Source organism: Lactuca virosa, chromosome 2 (assembly GCF_052849685.1).
Source record: "Lactuca virosa cultivar CGN04683 chromosome 2, Lactuca_virosa_CGN04683_v6, whole genome shotgun sequence".
In the NCBI taxonomy this organism is placed as follows: domain Eukaryota; kingdom Viridiplantae; phylum Streptophyta; class Magnoliopsida; order Asterales; family Asteraceae; genus Lactuca; species Lactuca virosa.
This window is the reverse complement of record NC_136427.1, coordinates 167,478,817-167,496,903: the sequence shown is the minus strand read 5'-3', so window position 1 is coordinate 167,496,903 and position 18,087 is coordinate 167,478,817. Positions and strand designations below refer to the sequence as shown.

At 38.4% G+C, this 18,087-nt stretch overlaps 1 long non-coding RNA gene across 1 annotated transcript; it reads left to right on the top strand.

The window, feature by feature from the left end:
- Positions 1-203: 203 nt before the first annotated feature.
- LOC145156595 (uncharacterized) lies at positions 204-2,093 on the top strand. Its single transcript, XR_013736814.1, has 3 exons — positions 204-525; positions 616-700; positions 2,054-2,093. It is a non-coding gene; the product is annotated as an uncharacterized LOC145156595 (long non-coding RNA).
- The last annotated feature ends 15,994 nt before the right edge of the window (positions 2,094-18,087 follow it).

Genomic DNA, 18,087 nt, shown 5'->3' with positions numbered 1-18,087 from the left:
AGGACACGCAATGAGTATCAAGGAAGCCCCTGTCATAAAAGAAGACGACATGCATGTTTGCGTGTCATAATTTTTCCGGTTTTTCGACTACGACTTCGTTTTAACTCCGTTTTCATTATTTTAACGTGGGATTTTCACCCAAAACTTTATTTTATAAACTAAGGCCCCAAAATATATAAATCTCCAGGGTTTTTATAAAAATGTATTAAAAGAATTGGTGGTTGGACTAATTATTGAGGGAATATTTGCTTTTCCTTATTTTATGACAAAAGCAAGCCACCACCACCTCACTCTATGATCATCCACTCTTTCCCACTACTCCTTGTCTCCTTAGTGGACCTTTACAGCCAATCTCCAGCTCTTCCCACGTTCTAAGAGCTGGAGGATTGATCCTCTCTCCTCATTCTCCATAAAAACTCTTTCATTCTACACTTAGCAACCAAGAACACTCTCCAAAATTCTCTCATCTTTTCTCTTAACTTCAAGAACTTCAAGGCTTTCTCCAGGGATTTCTTTCTTCAATTAGTAAGTATCTTCATCATTCATATAATTATTAAACTCCATTCTACTCAAATTATTGATATCTTACACAAGTTCCATCTTATTCGGTGTTAGATTTTCGAATCATCAAGACATCTTCTTAGTGTTCTTAAGTTGAACACTTCCTCTCTCTCACTTTCATCTACTGAAACCACATAAGGTGAGTTCATACCCATACATTTACATGTTTTTCTTAAGTTTTAAGGGGGGAATACAAGTAAAATCATCAAGAACACAATTAAACTTTTTCTAACAGATTGCATCAGAAAAGATGGACGTTAATCACGGACTGTTTTGGTCAACTTAAAAATTTTAGTTTTCAAAACTGTTTCAGGTGCATGTAGTTCAAACTCTTAGCTTTAAAATGACTACTTGCACATCTCCAAATGATTTTTCTACAATTAATGGTGATTTTTACAAAACTGCCTGTCATTTCAGAGGCAAACCCGGACCAGTCTGTGATTATGAACATTTTCACCTCTGTTAGAGATCACTAAAAATCATGATAAAATTCACGAACAAACTAGACTCATATTCCAAACTCTCAAAATTTGCGGATTTGGATTTAGAGCTGTGATGATTTTTCTATAAATTTTCTAAGAACGGTAACAGAAACTGTTTTTAACGAAAAGTTGCTGTTAATTTCATTTCACCTTGTAATATGTTGAGCAAGGTGTATATCTTTATGTGACTATATGTTACTGCAATATATGACATTTTATCTTAATATTTAGACACACATCAGTTTACAAATGGATTTGGTCATATAAAATATAAAGAATAACAAGTGATTATAATCAAAGTACAATCGATACATTCAAACATTAAATAAACTATTTTGAATATAGTTTGCATACATTACCACGTACTACCCTTGGTTGATAAACCATAATAGGTATAGTTTATGATACATTACATAACACATACATTTAAAAAGGGTACATTTATACAAAGGATATTTTCATTAAGCAAGGTACGGCCATACGGTACCAAGTTTTCATAACACGTAATTCCGTTAATGACTTTGTGAGACATTTACTTCAAATTACCATTAAGTTCTGTATTGTAACCAGAGTCTCCTTGAGGGAGAGCGTGATACTTGTGTATGGATCTATATTGGGTTTGACAAACCCACACCTAAACTGCATGCAACAGTTAGACCGATAGGTCTGGGGTGACAAATGTCATAACATTTCCGACGCCTGAAGAACGTCGTTTTAGGCAACCTTGGTCATAGTATGGTTATAATAAACTCACATAAAGTATTAACAAACATTGGAATTTACGGGAACTTCATTAAAATTTAACGAGTTTATGTCGATTTAAACTTGCATTGTTTTACTATAAATATGACAAATTACTTGTACATTTCGGTCTTTGGGTTTTAAGACTACATTTACACATTAAGGAAAATATTGGATTTTTCTAATACAAATACTACTTTTACAAACGAAAAGCTTATGAATTCACCAACCTTTGTGTTGACACTTTTTCAAACAACTTGTATTCTCAGGAAATCATTAAACAGGTAATCAAGTGCTTTTGAGGATGGGACGCTAAGGCGTCTACTATTTCATATTTTATCAACATATTGTAATTGATTTGTAAACATGTAATTCATACAATGATGTAATTTTTTTAATTATATATATGTTGGTTGTGTTTGCTTGAATTACTATTACAATTGCTGTTATGATACTATACATGAAGTCCTCCACCCCCGGACGTTTCCGCCATCCTTGGTTTGGGGGTGTGACAACATCCATGTAAACCCTAATACCCATGACCTTTCATTTACATAGGATCCATGGGTTAAAAGCTCCATGGACCATCCATGAAAGCTTAGCCCAACCTAAATGAACTTGGCCCATTCCATATATATAAGAGTCCATATTTAATTAGTTCTTTTTTGATCACTTAATTAATTCTTGATCAATACTAATTAAATAATATGATTCCATATTAATATATTAGAACTTATAATGTATTAATATAAATCATAAATATACTATTCTCAAAAGACTATCCATATAAATTGTGCCGGTGAAGTGCAACCCAAATGGACCATGCCGGGTCGGGTCAAGTACATACCAAATATAGTTATGGACTTAGACATTAATCCAACACAAAGTGGCTGTAAGAGGAGGTGTGCATGCGGTTGATACGAAATTCTTCTGACACAAGTGTTGAGCGTGTCTCCAGAAAAGTAACAGGTGTGTCTTTGTGGCGAATGAGCAGGGAGATGTTGTCAAACTTGGGGTTGAGGCCATTAAGCAAGTAAGTGACAAGAGTTTTCTCAGGAACAGGTGCGTCAATGTTTGCTAATAAGTCGGCGATGGACTTCATCTTCTGGCAATAATCAGTAATGGACCGATCACCTTGAACCAAGGAGCGCAACTCATTGTCAAGTTTTGTAACATCCATAAAATTTGAGCCAATTTAAAACTTTTTAAACATTTCAAAACATATAATTATTACAAATTTGTTTTCAAAATATTATATTGTAAGAGTATCCCATAATCAAATCATAAAATGTAAGGAGAGGTACGATCACGCCTTTGCCTTCCCGCGATCATCAGAAGTACCTGAAACAATAACCGATAAATGTAAGCTCGAAGGCTTAGTGATTTACCCCCAAAATACCAACGCCATACAGTCATAATCGTATCATATAACATATAAGCAAACAACATGCATAATGAGCCATCAGTCTGACTGGACCGAATCCCGATCCTCAGTCTATCTGGACCGCTCTCCGAGCCCTCGACACGTCTGGACCGCAATCCTCGGGGCCTTCAGCCTATCCGGACCGCTCGTTGGGCCTTCGGCCTGACTAGATTTGCCCGGCCCGGGCCGTCTACCCGGTCCGTCCAGGGTGTCTTGGCCTACTGCACACAGCAAGACCTGCCTCAACCCTTTCCCCAAACCAACAAACACGTGCACACACACACACACACACATATATATATATATATATATATATATATATATATATATATAAACAATTAAACATGCAGATCTAACAGATCACTAATCATGGCAACCATCCTATAACCAGGATACCGATCTAACCGATCTCTAGCATCACAACCATCCTAAACCAGGATGAAACCTAACATAGCAACCATCCTAAACCAGGATGAAATCTAGCATAGCAATAATCATAGCAACCATCCTAAACCAGGATGTAATCTAACATAGCAACCATCCTAAACCAGGATGAAATCTAACATAGCAGTAACATAGCGACCATCCTAACCCAGGATGTAAATCATAAAGGGTCGGCCTTGCTACCGTAGACCCTGTTGATATAGTGAGGATAACTCACCTCGTACTGTCGACTCGAAGATAAACTCAAGCTCTTGGATTGCCGGTACTACTCCACCACCTAAATGCACCATAGAACCATGCTGGTAAATTTCCAATTTCCCAAAATGTCCCAGAAGTCCAAAGGTCAACCCTTGGTCAAGGTCCAAGTCAACTGTCAAATTCAACAGTCCATGTTGACCTCAACTCGTCGAGTACAACTAGTCAGTCGTCGAGTTCCTTTCATGCTCACCAACTCGCCGAGTCACTTGAATGACTCGTCGAGTTCCTAGCGTCAGTGGTCGTAACTCCTCGGCCAACATGGCGAGTTTTCCCCTTACAACTCGCCGCGTTCACACGTGTCCAAAGGTTGAGAAAACCCTAGCCGACTCGCCGAGTCTCTCATCTGACTCGCCGAGCCCACGACAATCTTCATCGGACTCGCCGAGTTGTTCATCCAACTCGTCGAGTTCGATGACCATCTTCATATGACTTGCCGAGTCGACCTTGCGACTCGCCGAGTCCCTTCAGTCCTTCATCCATATATATGCTTTTTAAGCCATGCAAAGCCTCCAAGCTGCAGATCTAAGCTCCTAGGGCATGTTTATCACGTAAAGTTGCAAAGTTTACGTGCATGAAAGATGAAAATGGCCCAAAACATGCTAAAGGAGTGGCTTAGGGCAAGGGAAAGGCCATAGCTCAACAAAGACTGGAACTTTATGATAAAGAGGGGCTGAAGGAGTCCAGATCTGAGGTTGCAACCTCAGATCTCGACCCAAATCGGAGAACCACTACTAAAATCCCAACCCATAAATGAAGAGATCTAACTAAGAGAGAGCCAAGGTAACAACTTGTTACCTCCAAAATGATACCAAGACAAAGAAGAATCTGGATCTACAACAACCCCTTACTCCAAACTTCTTGAACTCCAAGCTTTTACTCCAATGATACCTCTTCCAAGCTAAAGAGTGCACAATTTATAGAGAGCAACCACTAATTAGGGTTTCTGAACTCAAGGGAGGCAGTAAGAGAGGCTAAGGGAAATAAGTGGTTGTTAAATAGGGTGCAAATCCCCAAATTTAGGGTTTCATCTGCCAGCTCCTACTCGTCGAGTCCCCTTGTGGACTCAACGAGTAGGTCACTAAATCACGCAGACTAACCCGCTGCTACTCGACGAGTAAGGCAACCAACTCGTCTAGTAGACCTTGGAAACAAGGAAATTCTTATAAAATCAATACCTGAGAATCGGGGCGTTACAAGTTCAATAGCTCGAGAGTGTTTGTTATCTCGAAACAGGGCTTCAAGATCGCCCCAGATGGACCGAGCAGTGGATTTTGGCTTGAGGATCATGGTAAGAAGCGATTGTGTCATAGTTCCATAGAGCCATGACTTAACCAGATTATCTAGGTTATCCCAATCAGCATCAGTAGGGCCCTTGGAAGTTGTAGTTCCATCAAGATAATCGTGGACACCATAGGCACGACAGTGGGTCAAGAAGAGTTCACGCCACGCGTCATAGTTCAACTCATTGAGATCGAGTATGAGAGGTACATAGGATTTGATGTGCGTACAAGTAAAAGGTTTTGCTTTGTCATCCATGGCCGCAAGGTAGAAGAAAAGAATACAGATGTAGAAGAAAGACGATAGAAGAGTCGAGAGGAGTAGGGCCGGCTGGAGGCAAACGAAATTAGAAGTTCTCTGATACCATGTTTGGTAAGTATTTTCCCATAAAGATTTCATTAAACAATAGATGTATATATACAAGATACAATGGGCTTAGATACTAAACAATACGGACTAATAAATGGGTTGTTATACATATCCACGATTGATACACAATGTACACTAATAATAAGGTCTTACGTCGTGAGATCAATATATATCCTTCTTCAACAAGGAAACTTGCTCTCCGTGTATCAATCTTCTGGAATCTTCATTCTCACGTCGTGAGCAGCCTCTATTTTATGCGTATGATCGGGATTTTTCCATGAGTCACGCGGTACTCTAAAGCCACGTCATGGGGAGTCTTCTATCATGATTTTCTCCTCTTTCAAGCTCCATTAAGCTCTCAGTTTCATCTCCAGTCCTTCCAGGTTCCAACATTTGTCGTTTTTAGTCTTTTTCTCCAAGAATGTCCTTTTTGGCTGCAAAATGTAATTTAGCTTAATAAATGCCATATATATATATATATATATATATATATATATATATATATATATATATATATATATATATATATATATATATATCTTTATACCTTAATAAGCATTTACCCTTAAATGCTGAATTTTAAGAGGTACACCTTTTAAAACACCATTTACAACAAATTTATGCATTCCCGAAAAACCATATCTTATTGATTGAAAAAGTCAACAAACCTAATAGTCTAATATCTCGGCTGTCGAGTCGATGTTAATCCTATCTTCACATGCCGAGTCAATGTTGAACCCTGATATCTCGGCTGATATCACTGTCATCTCTTATACACGACGTCAATCCCACAAACCATTCATCCCCAACACGAACTTTATCCATTCTTCTCCTCCTCACTCATGAAGAACTGGGTTGCCACACACCCTTCAATCAACGACTACCTATTTCTTCTCCTCCCCCACCCCACCCCCAACCCTGCCACCACCACTCTTCTTCATGTTGGTGACGTGTGGATCTGGATATAGATCTGCAAACCACCATCATCGATTTTTTTTTATTTAGGTTTTAACTTGGCTTGCAGGTATATGTGCGGCAAGATGTTCATGGGAAAGCATGGTCAGGTTCATGTTCTTCTTTGCCTCCGTTCATTAGATTTTTGTCGAGTTTCATAAGTCTTCCCTCAATTTGGGTTAATGTGAAACAGAGCAAAACTGTTAGTCTGTCACACAGTCTGGAAGCTACTTATGGCGAACCGAGAAGAAGAAGGTATGAAGGTGGGCCGGTGTATCGGTCTACTCGATCTTTTCTTTATTAGTTTTTTGTTCATATGTACTGAAATTCAGAAAACTTGAAACAACCATCGACAATGGAGGTATATGTTTATTTGTTGATTTATCGTGTTGAATTGAAGTTGTTTTGTGTTACCTTTTCATTCTCACCTTTCTTTGACTATATGTGTGTGTGGAATGATGTTGCACCCTAAATCTTTCTCTTTATCTCGATTTTAATCCCTAAACTTACTATCGATCTCTATATTTTGCAGATAGGAGACAACCTACGATTTCAAGCCCTAAATTTCAACAGTGAACCTTTTTTTGTTTTTCTTCTATAATTTTAGAAGTTGCCACTGCGCATTCAAGGTAAGCGGTGATTTCGAGCCACACACATCACTCTCGATCTCTATTTTAAGCCATAAACCACACTATTTGTTTAGCAAAATTGACTTCAGAAGAAATCTTAAGAGCTCTTTGTATTTCTTATGTAGAAGTCATTTTCAGGAGAATATCCCTCTTACTTACTCATGATGCTACGAATGCTAAAAGTAGAAAGGTACTTCCTTACATTTCAAGAACTTCAACTAGGAATTATTGTATGGAAACAGGACGACATGGTCATCTTTATTTATACATATATTTTCGTATGGTGGTTAGAGCAAGTAGTTTCCCATTTCTTTTTTCATTTACCATATTAATTTATGTTACCTCATCATCAATCATAAGATTTGAGAAGTTCTAATATTATAATGCCTATAAATCTCATTGCAGGTGATTGTTAAAGGTTTTTATATCGGGTGGTTTCATGGTGAAAGTATTTTGATCTCGAAAACCACTATATGAAACTATGCTTCGTTTTTTAGCCCTTAATCAATTTTTAGACTCATATTTATTTGGTTTCATATTTTTTCATATTTTTGTTTTCAGAACATAAAATTTTGTAACTGATCACTGATGGTGGAATTTTAATTTTCAGGAAATGTTGTTTGAAATATGTTACAAACTATGGTTTTGATTATGTTTGCCTTCTCTTTGAAAAAATTGTCAATAAATTTTTGTTTTTGGCAATCCTTTATGGTGGAATATTGATTTGCAAGAAAAATGAGATGAAGGGTAGTAAAACTTCTTTCCATCTTTCATCTTCTTTATGCATTATTTTTTTTAAATGATAGCATTGTACTTTTGTTTTTTCTCAATACTAGAGTTGGCAAAAAGGGAATTTGAGAATATGAGGCAATAAGGTGAAGATGGGGAGTTATAACCAAAAGTGGTGAAAAGAGGAATGTCATTATACTTAATTGGGCTGGATAAATGAAACTCCTACTGGATTTTGTGGCTTGCTTCATCAGGTTGCATTTATATGATTGGTTGATTGTGTTAATTGAGTATCTTCACCTTATAGTTGGAGTCTTACTAGGGTGCTATTTTTTTAATTTAACCATTGTATTGCCCATCTTCTTGATGAATGAGTTTTCCTTCCTTAATGTAATTTGTCGAACTACAAAAGTGAGTTGTTATTATGTAGAAAGAAATGAATATTTTTGTTTTAAACATTTACTTCATCTGTCACATTTTAAGTTTGCTGATTGGTATATATTCATATGTTTGCTGTTGGTTACTTCCTAAATAGATAATACAGATTTTTTCAACATTTTTTTTAAATGTTGACAAAAACATTTTTATACGTCGTACTAAAGTTTAGTTTCTCTTTGCATGCGACCAACTCTTTATTTTTCACTTGGGATAGTATTAATAAAAGTATGTAGGGAACCAAAGTTAGATATTATTAATATTCCTTACTTTTTATTTTTATTACAAAATATATAATATAGTTATTATTTACTTTATCACAAAAATATTATATTTAATTTTTAAGTGGGCATAGATTGTTAGGTTAATAAAATTATACATACATATATCATTTCAAAATGCTCATACGTTTTAAATAATGTCTAATACAAATTTACCTAACTAAATATGATTACTTAAAAACATTATTACATAAGACAATGTTTAATATATAGTGGCTTAAAATCATAACCACGCTGAATCGTGATATACTGAATCCTGATGTAGTAAACTATTTGCGCAAAAACAATAATCGTCTTTACAACTAATTTCCGAAATAAATTATTTGCACCCGCCGCTTGGCGCGGGTAAACGGCTAGTATATATATATATATATATATATATATATATATATATATATATATATATATATATATATATATATACTATCTTATAAAAGAAATGTCACTATTTCTATAAATAGACTGAATATAATAATATTATTTTTTTAAGGCGTCCAAACCATTAAACTGATAGTACACGTAATCATCAATAAAATAATAATATTTTTAAAATAGTACAAAACATTAAGAATAAAGTACAATTAATCGATCCATAAATACCATGCATACAGGTATTTAACAACGCCTTTGAATTAGTATGCCTTACTTGTAGGGATTGAATCGTAACTCTCGCTTGCAGCAACTTTCACCAATTGAATTGGTCAAACACACCAGATACGCGTTATATAAAAGCATCTGCTCTCCGAGCCGATTAAAAACCTAAAATTCGTCGGGTTAGACTTTTCTCCATTTTGAAGTATTGAAGAAATCCTCTCATGACTTCTGTTTGTTCTTAGTGTTTGTTTGTAGGTTATGGCCAAACTTGTTTAAGGTTCCTTAAACCGTTCGTGGCTTGTGATTGTTCGTTTTTTTATGAGTATCTTCTGATCATTGTCAAGTAAGTTCACGTTTTCTCTTTCTCATCTTAAATATGTTCGTTTGATTTTGTTGATATAGTTTCTTCCATGAATGGATTCTGATTGATGCTCCATAACGTAACTTTAAGCACACAAAGGTAGCCGAAACTTCTACTCTTTTTTAGAATTTCCCAGGCAAAAATGTATGTGTCTCTCTTATCTTATACCCTGTTTTCTCAAGGCAAAATTTGTGTTATTGTTACTCAAAGTCTCACACTATAAGATGGTTCCATTTTAAATCCACTAAAAAAATATTAGGATCCAAGAGTGGTGAAAAAGGCGATGAGATTGGCTACACCATTGTGGTTTTTTCAGCATACAAGGTTGTCCTCTGATAAAGTTTTTTTGTGTGTCGATTTTGAAGGGTCCAGTAAATGGTTTGGTCTAGGCTTTCATTGTATTTTGTTCGGCATGAGTCTGTAATACTGTTTATGAGTTGTATATGTGTTTTTGGTCATTGTGTGTGTTTACGACCGTAAATTGTGTTTACGGCCGTAAACCCTGTTTACGGTCCTGTCTAGTATAAATAGTGGAGGTGTTGGTCATTGTGTGTTTGTTGATGCCATTGCGTTTACAGAGTGTTCCATCGAGTTGTACCTGGCGTTTTTCTGAATATAAACGTGTGCAAGCTCGATTTCTTTTCATCTTATTCTTCTTTTTGTGATTGTTTGTTGCTTGATCATTGGTAAAGATCCTTTTCAGGACCTTACAATTGGTATCAGAGCAAAAACCGGTGTCAAAGCTTCATTCAATCGATATTTGGGATGTTTAAACTGATATTCTTATTGTTCGAGCCTGGTTTTAGTGTTTTAGTGGTTAAAGGAACTGAATCAACTGCAAAAACGTGTTTCTGAAGGCTTTCTGGGAGTTTACTGTCAACCGTAAACTGTGAATCTTCATAAACCGTAAACGCATAAACCGTAAACGCTTAAACCGTAATCGCTTAAACCGTAAACATCCATACCGTAAATCTAGTTTACGGTCGTAAACACCTCAACCGTAAACCTAGTTTACGGTCGTAAACCTTCAACCGTAAACTCAGTTTACGGTCGTAATCATCATCAACCGTAAACACCTTTGTGACTTTAATTTGCTTCAATTTCAAATGGAATCTCAAAGTCAAAATCATTTTCACGAACTTGATACTGTCATGGGCACTACTACGCGCATTCCAAGATTGATGTCTGCAGATGGTTTCCCTGAGTGGAAGTATAGAATTGAAAAATACATCAAAATGAAGGACTTTAAAGTCTGGAGAAGCATACTTAGAGGACCTGTCAGAATCACTGTTACAGTTGGAGGAAAGGTGATTGACAAGGCTGTTGAAAACTACACAGATGAGGAGTTTGAAAAAGTGGAAGAACAGGAAAGGGCTTTAGCCACTCTAACCATGGCATTATCTCCTGATATTGCTCAAGGTTTCCGAGAGTACACATCAGCTAAAGATTTGTGGGAAGCCCTAATTGAGGTATATGAGGGCAATGAAGATATGAAGGAGAGTCGCCAGGACATGTTGAGACAAAAGTTCAACATGTTCAACTACATTCCCGGAGAGACTCTTGAGGCTCAGCTGCAGCGGTTCACAACTCTCACCACTAACATGAATATATTTGGGATTTTCTTGACCAAGTCAGAGATTAACAAGAAGCTTCTAAATGCTCTTCCTAGATCATGGGATATGAATGTTGCTGTGATTAAGAAGACCAAGGATCTAAACCGCCTTACTCTTGCTGAAATCATGGCAATCATCAAAGCTTGTGATATTGATGACAAGCAGAGAGAAATCAACCATGTGAACTCGTACTCTACTGCAAATCTTGGAATCTCATCCAACAATGCTCTCTCATCAATCATGACTTCCTCAGGCCAATGTTTGTTGCTCAACAACCTCAGATTCAAACATTTGCTGCTGCATCATCCATTCCACAAAGTCAACCATTTGTCACTCCACAAGCTGTTCCCCATCCAAATGTACCAGTTGTAGCCTCCTCCTCAAACACAAAGGACACTGATGAAAATCTGGCTCTAGCCACTGGGCTTGTTAACTGCTACAATGCTTTCGTAGCTGGAGAGCTTCCACCTCAGCTGTCATTTGCTGACCTGGATCAGATTCATCCAGAAGACGTGGAGGAGATGGATATCACATGGCAGATTGCTATGGCTGTCTTTAGGGCCAAGCAGTTTGCTAAGAAGACAGGGAAGAGCAACTGGGGCGTGAATGCTGACAAGAAGGTGGGATTCAACAAAGGCATGCTGCGTTGTTTCAACTGCCACGAGCCGGGTCATTTTGCTCATGAGTGTCCAAAGCCTGATCGTAGGACGAACAACAACAGGACGATGGTTGCAGTGGGAAACAACCGTGCAGGTGCTGCGGCCAATGGTGAAACTGCTATGGTCGCTTAGTCTTTTGACTAGGAGGACCAGATTCAGGCTTTGAATATGTCAGGGCCAGAAAATGCTCACCTAGCTCAGATTGATGATGCTTCCTTGAAGAATGATGCAGCTGATCCCGAAGCAGAGATGATGGAGTTGCAGCTTGGTCTAATGGTGTCTACTTCTTCTGTGCCCAAGAAAAGCGAGGTAAATCTACCGTCTTGTTCTCATGCATGTAATGAATATGTTAAACTTCTTCATGATGAAATTCAGTTATTACGTAGAGAAGTAGAGGACCTTAGATATGAGGGCTACCAACTTAGGAAAGGACAAAAGCCCCTTAAGGCCCAGTTAGAAACTAAAATAAAAGATTTTAGAAGAATTCATGCAGAATACAGTGAGAAATGTGAACTGTATGATTATGTTAAAAGACAAAATGATGAGTTAATTACCGAGCTTGATACATTGAAAAGACAATTTGAAACTGAAAATTTTGATTTTAGAAAATTTGATGGATCAAGCGAGGTAGTTGCCAACATGATTGATCACTGCATGCAGTTCAAACGAAACCAACAAAAGGGCTTAGGATATGATAGTGTACCTCCTCCTTATAATCATACATATCAGTATCAACCCCTATCCAAAGATGAGATTGCCAATGAATCTTTCATGGTTTATGGCAAGCCATCTGGTTTCGTTTCAGGAGGATTTATAAATGTTGAAAGTACTGACGCTTCTACTTCCTCTGCAGATCAACCCTTAGATAAGGCGAAGCATGGAGTTGGAGTTTCTGTTTCTGTTTCTGTTCCTAATTCTGATATTTCTGTTTCTGTTTGTGATTCTGATGTTAAGACTGATAATGTTTTGTGTGATGTTTCTACTTCTACTACCGTTGAATTTAATTTCTTTGATATGTTTGATGAACTGTTTGGTAATTCTGATGCTTGTGATTATCATGAAAAACCATCAATTCCACAAGTCACATCATCTGAGACACCCTCACTTATCTCACAATCTATTTCTCATGCATGTTCTTCTGAGAAGAGTAAGAGTGTCTATCAAGAAAATAAATCTGAGAAATGTAGTACAAGTTCAAATAATAAACAGATTTGTTTTAATTGTGGCGTTGGTGGTCATATAGCTAGGAATTGTCAAAATAGGATCTTTGTAAACTATATGTCACCAAGAGGAGAGAACGAATCTCGAGGAAGGTCTTTAATTAGAAAATCCTCAAGAGCTCGTTCTCGAAATGATGATTGGAAAGATGATCGAAGCAGAAAAAGGACGGTTTTTCAAAAGAATAAAAGGGTTTTTACTAACAAATCTCCAAATAGTTTGCCAAAACCGAACAAGGCTCCGCCAAGATCGGTTTCGTCAAAAAGCAATTCTGGGTCTTCCACTTCTGGTAGAACATCCAGAGGCTCAGTGCAAACTCATAAGAAACCTATTTCAAAACCACCTGAGAATGTTATAAAACCTAAATATCTTTGGATGCCCAAATCAATTTCCAATCCATCATTACCATCCTCTGAAGTGATTAGGAATGAGGATTATAATTTGAAAACATTAAAGGATAAATCAGAGAAAGCGAAAAGGAAACCCAGGACAGTAATGACCAGGGTTCCCAAATCTAAATGATTCCGATCATTTTACAGGGACAGTTGCGGAGGAATGTCGTTCGTCCTTGGTACGTCGACAGCGGCTGCTCCCGACATATGACAGGAGACATCTCCCAATTGAGCGACATTTAATCTTTTAATGGGGGTTATGTTTCCTTCGCGGGCGGAGATGGTGGCAAGATCACTCAAAGAGGAATTGTTACAAATGGAGTGCTAAGCTTTGAGAATGTCAACTTTGCTCCCGAGTTAAAGCACAACTTGTTGAGTGTTTCCCAAATTTGTAACAAAGGCTATTCTACCCATTTTACCGATAAAGAATGCATGATTCTCAAGCCAGGCATTGTCATCCCGGAAGAGTGGATTCTCGTCAAATCTAAGCGGGATGGGAATGCTTACATTATTGACATGAACAACAACATCCTTGAACAAGTCACCTGCCTATTCTCAAAAGTTTCCGAACAAAACGCAATGTTGTGGCACCGACGGCTCGGTCATGCTAACGCGAAAAACCTGAACCGCCTTGCTAAGAATGAGATGGTCCGAGGCTTACCTGTCAGAGACTTTATTACATTTGAGAAGTGTGTGTCCCGCGCTCAAGGAAAACATCACAGAAAACCACACCTGCCCAAGCAAGTCAACTCAATCAGTCATGTGCTCCAATTATTGCATATGGACTTATTTGGTCTGGTCAATATCCTGAGCATCAACAGAAGCTCGTACTGTCTAGTTGTGATCGATGATTTCTCTCGGTTTACGTGGGTCTTCTTCTTATCCAACAAAGCGGGGGTTGCTGATCTGATAAAGAAGTTCATTGTGATGATTGAGAAGCAAACCAACAACCAAGTGAAGGCGCTTCGTACTGACAATGGAACTGAGTTCAAGAATGCTGTTCTTGACCATTTTTGCGCAGAAAAGGGGATCGTGCGTCAATACAGCTCTGCTCACATGCCTCAACAAAATGGCGTTGCTGAAAGGAGAAATAGAACTTTAAAAGACGCCGCAAGGACAATGCTTTGTGATTCCAAATTACATGTTTTCTTTTGGGCCGAGGCGATTAACACTGCTTGCTACGTGCATAATCGTGTTCTAATCAACAAAGCTCAGATGAAGACACCGTACGAGATTCTTTATGGACACAAGCCTTCAGTCAGCCATTTCCGCGTATTTGGCTGCCCTTGCACCCTTCTTCACTTGGAATCCAACCCTAAATTCAATGCCAAAGCCGGTGATTGTTACTTTATAGGATATGCTGCGCGCACCGCGTATAGGGTTTACAACAAGAAGACGAAGCAGATTGTTGAATCCTATGACGTGCGCTGGTTGGAGGAGAATGAAACAGACGCTCGAGTGGGTCCTGACTGGCTATTTGATTACACATCGCTTTTCAAATCCTTAAATGTGTCTTCAGATGGTTCGAATGGATCCTCTTCTGGTTCGAAGATTGTTTCTGAAGACGAAGACGAAGAAGTTGTTTACAGACCTCCAACGGTTGACGGGGAGTCCTTTGCTCCATCTGTGGGGGAGTCCTCCGCTCCACCTGAGGGGGAGTCATCTGATCGACCTACTAGTCCAGAGTCTAAAGTTCAAGATGGAACTCCTGATGTTGATGCTACACCTCTTACCCCTATTGAAAGAGAGTTCATGTCTAGAGATGCTTCCGCTGCTAATCCAACTTTTATGGAACTACTCTTTCCTGAAGAAATTGCTAATGAGTTTGTAGCAGATCCATCCAATGTGGATCAATCAGCAAATGATGGAGGTTTCAACATTCACACTCTTCCTGTTTCACTCAATGATATCAGCCAAGACATTCCTTCAAGAATTCGACGCGATCATCCGATCGATAACGTCATTGGCCAGCTGGGTGACGGAGTTAAAACTAGAAGTCAGAGTGGAGATGTAAATGCATGTCTCTATTCTTGCTTTATATCTCAAATAGAGCCCAAGAACGTTGACATGGCTTTGAATGAGCCCAGCTGGGTAGATGCGATGCATGAAGAGTAATCAGTTTGAAAAGCTCGGGGTTTGGAAGTTGGTTGAGTTACCAAAGGGCAAAAGATCTCTTGACACACGTTGGGTCTATCGAAACAAGCAAGATGATTCTGGTGTAATAATGCGCAATAAAGCAAGGTTGGTGGTTCACGGGTTTTGACAAGTTGAGGGTCTTGACTATACTGAGGTTTATGCTCCCGTGGCTCGATTGGAGGCTATTCGTATCTTTCTCGCATATGCTTCTTATATGAACTTCACGGTCTACTAAATGGATGTCAAGACTGCCTTCTTGTATGGCAAGGTGAAGGAAGAAATTTATGTTGATCAACCCCCTGGGTTCGTTAACTCAAAGTTTCCTAATCGTGTCTACAAGTTGGACAAGGCGTTGTATGGGTTACATCAAGCTCCTCGAGCATGGTATGCAACTCTAACAAAGCACTTGCTCGAGCATGGATACTCTCGCGGCACTATTGATCAAACTTTATTCATCAAGCATGTTGGTAATGATCAGATACTAGTCCAGATCTATGTTGACGACATTATCTTCGGGTCTACCAGTTCACAACTTTGTAAAGAGTTTGAAGGCGTGATAAAAAAGCGGTTTGAGATGAGTTCACTGGGTGAAATGACCATGTTTCTGGGGCTTCAGGTCAAACTAAATTCAACCGGAATCCTGCTACATCAAGCTAAGTATGTGGAGGATATTCTTGAGAAGTTCGGGTTTGAAGACGCAAAACCTGCATCGACACCAATGGCTGAAAGACCCCTGCTGAATCCAGATATTGATAGCGAATCCGTAGATTAGACACACTACAGGTCGATGATCGGATCGTTGATGTATCTTACTGCAAGTCGTCCCGACATCATGTTTGCAGTTTGTCAATGTGCTCGCTATCAGGCTAATCCTAAACTCTCTCATCTTATTACTGTCAAAAAGATTTTTCGGTATATCAAAGGCAGCCCAAAATTGGGTCTTTGGTATCCGAAGAATTCTGAATTTGATTTATATGCTTTTGCTGACAGTAATTATGGAGGCTGTGAGCTTGACAGGAAATCTACTTCAGGAGGGTGCCAATTCCTTGGCGATAGGCTGGTGTCGTGGCAGTGCAAGAAACAACATACCGTCTCTACCTCAACAGCAGAAGCGGAATACGTTGCTGCATCTGCCTGCTGTTCTCAAGTTATCTGGATCCAACATCAGTTGTTGGATTACGGTTTGAATTATCTAGAAACCCCAATTCACTGTGATAATGAGGCCGCAATTCAAATCACTAAAAATCCGGTCCAACATTCCAAAACCAAGCACATTGATATCAAAATTCACTTTATCAGAGATTGTTATGAGCGCTCGCTCATTAGGCTAGAACAGGTTCCCACTGCCAATAATGTGGCGGATCTGTTCACCAAGCCTTTTAACAAAGCTCGATTCGGTTTGCTTGTGGGATTTTTAAAAATGATTCGTTTTGAGGATTAAATTTTTTTTGGTTAGGTTCGTTTAAATTTGCGCATTTTAGTCATTTCATTCTCACCCATGCACAAATTTAGGGGGAGAAATAAACAAAAAACCAAACAAAAAATTAGAAATTTAAAAATCCAAAAATAGTGTTATTTATGTTTTATTTTTTTCAGAAAACATTCAAAAATCCAAAAACATTAAAAATTCAGAAAAATCCAAAATATTGTCGATTACAGTTTTTCTTGTTGATATAGTACTGGGAAGTGATATAATCATGTGATAACAGACAATCTGAGTCTGCGTAACGTACCCAAAGTTGAAGGGTCTATGCTATGGGTTTGATGCGCTGGTAGGCACGAAAGATTCTAAATGGACTTGACTAGGCAGAGTTGAACTTAAGGAATTCATAGACTTGACAGATTTTGACCCAGTTAAATTCGTTTAGCCTGACAATACGACGCTCAGATAGGTTGAGCAGGGAGATATATATGGGAATCTACTGGTCACATTAAAGAACCTGTACTTGGAACCGTGGATTAACTTTTTCTCGATGTGCGGATTCTATCCTTAATTCCGGTATTGATAGGGTGACTGGTGAATTCCGATAAGTTAGGTCTGTAGAAGGTTATATTCTTTCTCTCTATCTGTTAGTCATATGTTGCCTCCTCTGTGTGATCGAAAGATCCGACCTGGAATGTAGCATATGCAACTCTATTTCTCTACATCCTCTATCTATGCAATTCTTTCTATCTGTTAGCCATATACTGTCTCCTTTGCGTGACTCACAATTCGACCTGGTACACAGTATATGCATCATTCTTTTTCTCAATCCCTCTAAAACTTCAGTTAGTCATATGTTTCACCCTCTGCGTGATTGGAAGAGATCCGACCTGGGTGTATAGCATATGCATTCTAAATCTATCTTCTCTCTTAATGATTATCTGCTCACCCGATGTAAGGAGTATTCTGGAAGTTCTTGATTACTGGAGCATATCAGGAAGCGGGAACCATGTTCTAGTACAATTAACAATTGAACACTTACAGATTGTCTATAGATCTCGTTGCTCGATTTAGGTGGACAACAATATCCCTGCTCGTCGTCAGCTG